Here is a 7911-nt window from a genome sequence, read left to right as displayed (position 1 = left end):
AGAAACGCATGAATCTCACTACATTTTCTCGAAAAAAAACTTGCCAAAAGAACTGTTGTTCGGTATGCTGTATCATTTAGCAATATAAGTGGATGTTGCAAAAAATTATGGATCACACTGTCACCATCCGTTATTGCTGATTTATCAACATCTACAAACTTGCAAGGCAATCTTTTATTGCTATTCAATATAGACGTGTGTTTATCTAGCTGCCCGATCTTCATTAGGTCCCATAGTTCTGCACATGGTAGACGCTAGATGGGTATCACCAATGTTACTTGAGAATCTTGCTCCGTGAGTTGATCCCTTCATTTTTCTTGGTGGTTCTGAAATTACTGTATATTACATTGTTTTGTCTTTGGATATGGTTTGTCTGGTTTGCACTTGTTCTGCATGGTACACTGTATGTTGTGTTCTATACCTATTCTGATGTGAAACTATATTTTTGCAGAATCGCGCCAGAAATCCAACACGGCTACCATCCTCTCTGCCCTCGGGCAAATTGGGTTGCGCCTGATGCGCCAGCAACACAACAACATGTTTACATGCAGCCTGGAGCTTATCCTGGTGCACCACCATAGTTTGGCCAGCAACCTTATGGCACAACAGCTCCCCTTGGCACTAGCTATGACTACTATAACCAACAACCACAATCCCAACAACAACAGTCTACCACTGGAACTGCTGTGCCTGCTGGTGCTAGCAGGTACAATTACAGACAGCCTGCTATTCATGCTTCACAAGGGTATGGTACTGCACCGAGCTACGGTGGTCCAGGTGGAGCTGGTCAAGCATCTTCACGGCAACAAGCTTCAACTCCAGCCACTGGAGGCCAACTGGGTTATCCTAATCAACCACCTATACTAGTGCTGTTGCATCAAGCTAAACGGCGCAAGGTTTTGCCCCTCAATATGGATACGTTGCTCCACAGACACAGCCTGGCTATGATATGCAGCCACCACAACTGGGCACGTATGGCCACGGTGCTTATGGGTAGCCTCCGCATGCTCAGAAGCCGCCTCATCTGGTCCATATGGACAGGGACGGCCTACTCAGGCTGGTTATGGGCAGTCTGGATACAGTCGCCAGGCTATGGCCAGTAACAGTCATACTGTGATTGTTATGCTACTGTAGCTATGGGCAGCCTACAGCGTATTCTACTGACGCGTATTAAGTTACAACACCTGTTGCGTCCCAGGATCAATCCACCGCCGGACCTGCGCCTACCACAACAACTGACATTCCTCCTCCTGCTAATAGTGCCCCCACACACAAAAACCCTCTCCGAATTAAGCTACATGGTCCTGCTTCAGCTGCATTTTGGTTTCCTTGGCGCAGCCACTTGAAGTGATATCCTCTAGTTTGTCCATATAATCTTATTTGTTATTGCCTGATTGTGATCTTTATATATTGTTTGATTATCCTGGTTTTGCTGCTCATGTGTGTCTTGTGTGATCGCCCCATTGCAGGTTTAAATGAGCACATAAGTGAAGGTGTATTTCTCCTTAATGACTTCGACGTCGACCCCCCTTCCCTGGTGCAGTACTGTTTAATCAGGCAGACCCATTCTGGCCCACAATACTATTTCTCTTATTCTAAAATCCAGGTTACTTCCAAAATTCATCTAAAATTTCCCTCTTTCCAATGATACTACTTCCGTAAATTTTCGAGCATTTTGCACATATTGTTTATTGATTGTGTGTTAATTTTATTTTTCCAATCAATAGAAATCATTATCTTTCGTAACATTGAAAGATTGAAGGACACTCGAGGAATGACCAGAACCATTGAAGACTTTGTTGAGCAAGGCAAGCAACCTACTTTGATCATGTTGAACCCATATTTGCATTACACCTAGAATTATTTTTCATGCACAAAGTATTATTTACTAGTATTTCTATGTTAAGTAAATTAGCTAGGGTTTATCTATGCCCTATGTGCTTGATATTGACACCCTTTCACATTCTTATGCTAAGTAAATTAGCTAGGGTTTAGCTATGCTTTATGTGCTTGATATTGACACCCTCCTTTGACATTCTTAATACCCCTCCTTTCTAACCATGTAGTGGTGACAGATAAATTTGGGTCATATGTGCAAGTTTAATAGTAACCCTTAGCCATGCTAGTCGCATAAATCATAAGACTTGGGAAGAATCTTTGTTACTCATAAAAGTTTAATAGTAATGCTTAGCCATGCTAGTCGTGTAAATCATAGGACTTGGGAAGAATATTTGTTACTCAAAGATGTTTTATAAAAACTCAAGGGTGTCACTAATGCCCATGGGATGATTCTGAAAATAAGGTTTTACAAAATGGAGATGTAGTGGAGATTAACTTAGGTGATTGTGATCTTGACGAGATATTCAAAGATGTTCGGTGGATTATAAAATTTATGTGTAGTAAATGAGCATGGTGGTTACTATATTGCTGAATAAATGGATCTTTAATAAACATAAAGCATTTTGGATTTAGTTAGGCAATTGTGATATTGAACCAAATTTCATGGTGAATTAAGAGATTTTGATGCATTTATTTAGTTCATTGTGATTTTGAGGAGATAGTCAAAGATGTCTAGTGGATTAATTAGTCTTGGTTAATTTAGATTTAGTTAGGTGATTGTGATATTAAACCGTATTTCGTGATGGCTTATGATAATTTTGTTTCAAGAAAACGCTAGAGATTTTGCGTTTCTTGCATTGAACAGATAGAGTTTGGTTACAAGCCTCCTAGGAGAGCAAGTTCAGGAAGGGACATGAATATGAATTTAATGTACATCCCAGGTGGTACGCAAGACGACTTTCAGGCCACATGCACCAGCACGTGCCCATTGTTCGGCTTCGTCCTTGATCTTAGAGACCAGGACATGGACGAGGGGATTTAGTTACGTGATTTAATCTTGAGAAGATAGTATAAAATGTTAGGTGGATTACGAGATTTTAGATATGATGGATAAATAGATCTTTAATTTTGTTTGGAACATTTTGGATTTAGTTAGGTGATTGTGATCTTACATCAAATTTCATGATGGATTATAAGATTTTGGTTGAATTTAGTTAGGTGATTGTGATCTTCACGAGCTAGTAAAAGATATTCGGTGGATTATGTGAATTTTGGTCTAGCATGTGAGCTTGGTGGTTATTATATTGGTGAATAAGTAATTTTTTTGTAATTTGAGAAAAAATGAATTTAGTTAGGCGATTGTGGTCTTGAACCAAATTTCATGATGGATTACGAGATTTTAGATGAATTTAGTCAGTTGATTGTGATCTTGAGAAGATACTCAAAGATATTCGATGAATTAACTAATCTTGAACAATTAGTATTCAGTTAGGCTATTGAGATATTGAATCGAATTTCACGATGATTTATGATCTTGAGAAGATGGTAAAAGATGTTTGGTGAATTTTAAGATTTTTGGTCTAGTACATGAGCATGGTGATTATTATATTGGTTGATAAACCGACCTTTCATTTAGTTTGAAACAATTTGAATTTAGTTAGGTGATTGTGATCTTTTAACCAAATTCACAGTGGATTTTGATGTTTGGGTTGGATTTAATTAGGTGATTGTGATCTTGAGGAGATAGTCAAACAAGTTCCATGGATTATATGATAATTTATGTCTAGTAAGTGAGCATGATCATTATTATATTGATGGATAAATGGATTTTTAGTAAACTTGGCGTAATTTGAATTTAGTTAGGCGATTGTGATCTTTAACCAAATTTCATGATGAAATACGAGATTTTAAACGGATCTAATTAATTGATTAAGATCTTGAGGGAATAGTCAAAGATGTTCGCTGGATTAATTAATCTTGAACGATTTAGATTTAGTTTGGTGCTTGTGATATTCAACCAAATTTTTTGGTGATTTATTTGATTTTAGGTGAATTAAGTTAGGTGATTGTGTCTTGAGAAAGTCAAAATGTTGGTGGATTATGAGATTTTAGGTACGGAAATGAGCCTGGTGATTATTATATTGGTACATAATCATATATTTAATTTAGTTCGGATCAATTTAGATTTAGTTAGGTGTTGTGATGTTTAACATAAATTTCGGACGGATTATGAGGTTTTGGCTGGATTTACTTAGGTGATTGTGATCTTGATAAGATATTCAAAGATGTTCGAGGGATTAATATTTGTAGTGGATTGTGATATCGAACCAAAATTTTCGGTGATTTATGAGATTTTAGGTGGATTTAGTTAGGTGATTTAATCTTGAGAAGATAGTAAAACTTGTTTGGTGGATTATGGGATTTCTAGGTATGGTAAATGGGCATGGTGATTATTATATTGATGGACAAACGGATCTTTAATTTAGTTTGAAAGAATTTAGATCTAGTTAGGTGGTTGTGATCTTGACAAGCTAGTAAAAGATATTTGGTGACTTATGTGGATTTAGGTTTAGTAGGTGAGCATGTTGGTTATTATATTGATAAATAAATGTTCTTTTAATAAACTTGGAAAAAATTGGATTTAGTTAGGCGGTTGTGATCCTGAACAAAATTTTATGGTGGTTTATGAGATTTTTCATGGTTTTAGTTATTTGATTGTGATGTTGAGAAAATAGTCAACGATGTTTGGTGGATTAATTAATCTGGACCAATTTGGATTTAATATGGTGGTTGTGACACTGAACCAAATTGCACGAGGGATCATGAGATTAGGTGGATTTAGTTAGGTGATTGTGTCTTGAGAATATAGCTAGTGATGGTTGTTGGATTATGAGATTTTAGGTTTAGTAGATGAAAATGGTGATTATTACATTGGTGCATAAATAGATATTTAGTTTGAAACAATTTGGATTTCCTTAAGTGACTGTGATCTTTAACCAAATTTCTCTTCGATTTATGAGATTTTAGTTGCATTTAGTTAGGTGATTGTGTCTTATGAAGATAATCGAATATGTTTGGTGGATTATGAGATTTTAGGTCTAATAAACGAGCATGATGATTATTATATAGATGGATAAAAATATATTTGATTTGGTTTAGAACAATTTGGATTTAGTTCGGTGATTGTGATCTTTTAACCTAATTTTACAGCGGATTATAAGGCTTTGGTTGGATTTAGTTAGGTGATTATGATTTTGACGAGCTAGTAAAAGATGGCTGATGGATTATGTGAATCTAGGTTTAGTAGATGAGCATGTTGATTATTATATTGGTGGATAGAGATGAGATTCACACAAGTGACTCAAGGCGATAATGCCACTACTGAAAATAGCTGATAAACAAGGCAAGATAGGGGATAGCGGCAACAGATGGACTTTATCAAGCATCCCACGTTCCTGTGCATTCTTTGTTCCTCGGTGATTCGGCTTGATGTCCTTGTCCTGTTTGCGGTTTTGTGTCACACACTTGATTAAGCATCCCACATTCTCCTACTGTGTGCCCTTGGCCTTGACGATAGGTATCGTGTGTTCTCGGGCGCGTCCCGTGTATAAAATCCAGGTATATGCCAATTGTCCGAGCTCTTGCTCGCCATTGCTGGTGCTTGAGCGTGCGGTTACGGTGTCGACCAACAAGGGAACACGGGATGTGGGATCAAGACAACAAACATAGCAACCCGCCACCAGGCAACGGATACACATCCAGATTTGTAAGGAGCGGAGGTGGACACAAAAGTAGATGTTGAGCTCCATAGGTGTCCTAAGAGTGTGCTCATCAAAGCAGCATGAGTAAGAAGATCTTAGATATACTTCTCTTAGGAAATAAAGAAGCCATTAGAGATAGAATAAACCTCAATCTCCAAGAAAGTAGAGACTTCTTTAGTAAACATGGAACAATTTGGATTTAGTTAGGCGATTGTGATCTTGAATAAATTGCATGATGGATTACGAGATTTTTCAGTGGATTTATTGTGATCTTGAGGCGATAGTTAAAAATGTTTGGTGGATTAATTGGTCTTGAACAAAATGGATTTAGTTAGGTGATTGTGATATTGAACCTTTTTTGTGATTTATGAGATTTTAGTTGGATTTAGTTAGGTGATTCTGTCTTCAGATGATAACCAGAGATGTTTGGTGGATTATGAGATTTTAGGTCTAGTAGACGAGCATGATGATTATTATATTGATGGATAAACATATATTTAATTTAGTTTGAAATAATTTGGATTTAGATAGGTGATTGTGATCTTTTAACCTAATTTTACGGTGGGTGTTTTGGTTGGTTTTAGTTAGGTGTTTTTGATATCGACGAGTTAGTAGAATATGTTCGGTAGATTGTGTGAATTTAGGTCTAATAGGTGAGCATGTTGATTATTATATTGGTAAATAAATGAATCTTTAATAAATTTGAAACAATGTGGATTTAATTAGGCGATTGTGGCCTTGAATCAAATTTTATTGTGGATTATGATATTTTTGATGGATTAGTTAGTTGATGGCGATTTTGAGGAGATAGTCTAAAGATGTTTGGTGGATTAATTAATCTTGAACAATTTGAATTTACTTAGGTGGTCATGATACTAAATCGAATTTCACGTTGGATTATATAGATGTTTTCTTAACTATGAGCTTTTAGGTGATTTTATATTGGTGGGTAAACAGATCTTTAATTTAGATTGAAACAATTTTGATTTAGTTAGGTGATTGTTTTTTTCAACCAAATTCATGATTGGATTTTGAGGTTTTGTTGGATTTAGTTAGATGACTGTGATCTTAAAGAGATAGATAGAGATGATTGATGAAATATGCTAATTTAGGTCTAGTAAGGGACCGCGGTGGTTATTATATTGCTGGATAAATAGATCTTTCGTAAACATGGAGCAATCCGGATGTAGTTAGGCAATTGTGATCTTGAGAAAATTTCATGGTGGATTACGAGATTTTCAATGGTTTTAGTTAGTAGATTGTGATCTTGGGGAGATGTCAAAGTTGTTTGGTGGATTAACTAATTTTGAACAATTTGGATTTAGGTAGGTGATCGCGATATTGAGCCAAATTTCTCGGTGATTTATGAGATTTTAGTTGGATTTAGTTAGGTGATTGTGTGTTCAGAAGATAGTCGAGGAAGTTTGGTAGATTATGAGATTTTCTGTCTACAAGATAAGCATGAGGATTATTATATTGGTGGATAAACAAATATTTAATTTAATTAGGAAAAAAATGGATTTAGTTAGGTGATTGTCATATTTTGACCTAATTTTATGATGGATTATGAGGTTTTGCTTGGATTTAGTTGGGTGCTTGGGATCTTGACGAGCTTGTAAAAGATATTGACACCCTCCTTTGACATTCTTAATACCCCTCCTTCCTAACCATGTAGTGGTCGCAAATAAATGTGGTTCATATGTCCAAGTTTAATAGTAATGCTTAGCCATGCTAGTCGTGTAAATCATAGGACTTGGGGAGAATCTTTGTTACTCATAGATGTTATAAAAAACTCAAGGGTGTCACTAATGCCCATGGGATGATTCTAAAAATAAGGTTTTACAAAATGGAGATGAAGTGGAGATTTAGTTAGGTGATTGTGATCTTGACGAGATAGTCAAAGATGTTCAGTGGATTATGAAAATTTATGTCTAGTACATGAGCATGGTGGTTACTATATTGGTGGATAAATGGATCTTTAATAAACTTGAAGCAGTTTGGATTTAGTTAATCAATTGTGATCTCGGTCCAAATTTCATGGCGTATTATGAGACTTTGATGCATTTATTTAGTTCATTGTGATCTTTAGGAGATGGTAAAAAATGATTAGTGGATTAATTCTTGGAAAATTTGGATTTAGTTAGGTGATTGTGATATTGAACTGTATTTCATGATGAATTATGAGATTTTAGGTGGATTTAGTTACGTGATTGTCACATCCCTAAAACCCTAATCAAGTATAGTATCGTGCTTATATATTCTTTGCATTGCATCCAAGAAAATTGAAACAAAATCCAAAGAAGTGGTGAAA

At 36.0% G+C, this 7911-nt stretch overlaps 1 pseudogene; it reads left to right on the top strand.

The window, feature by feature from the left end:
* The first annotated feature begins 258 nt into the window (after nt 1–258).
* Nucleotides 259–1351, top strand: LOC123408876 (annotated as a pseudogene).
* Nucleotides 1352–7911: the final 6560 nt, after the last annotated feature.

This window comes from Hordeum vulgare, chromosome 7H (assembly GCF_904849725.1).
Source record: "Hordeum vulgare subsp. vulgare chromosome 7H, MorexV3_pseudomolecules_assembly, whole genome shotgun sequence".
NCBI classification, from domain to species: Eukaryota; Viridiplantae; Streptophyta; class Magnoliopsida; order Poales; family Poaceae; genus Hordeum; species Hordeum vulgare.
Note: the sequence above shows the minus strand (reverse complement) of the source record. Positions and strands in the feature narration are given on the sequence as shown.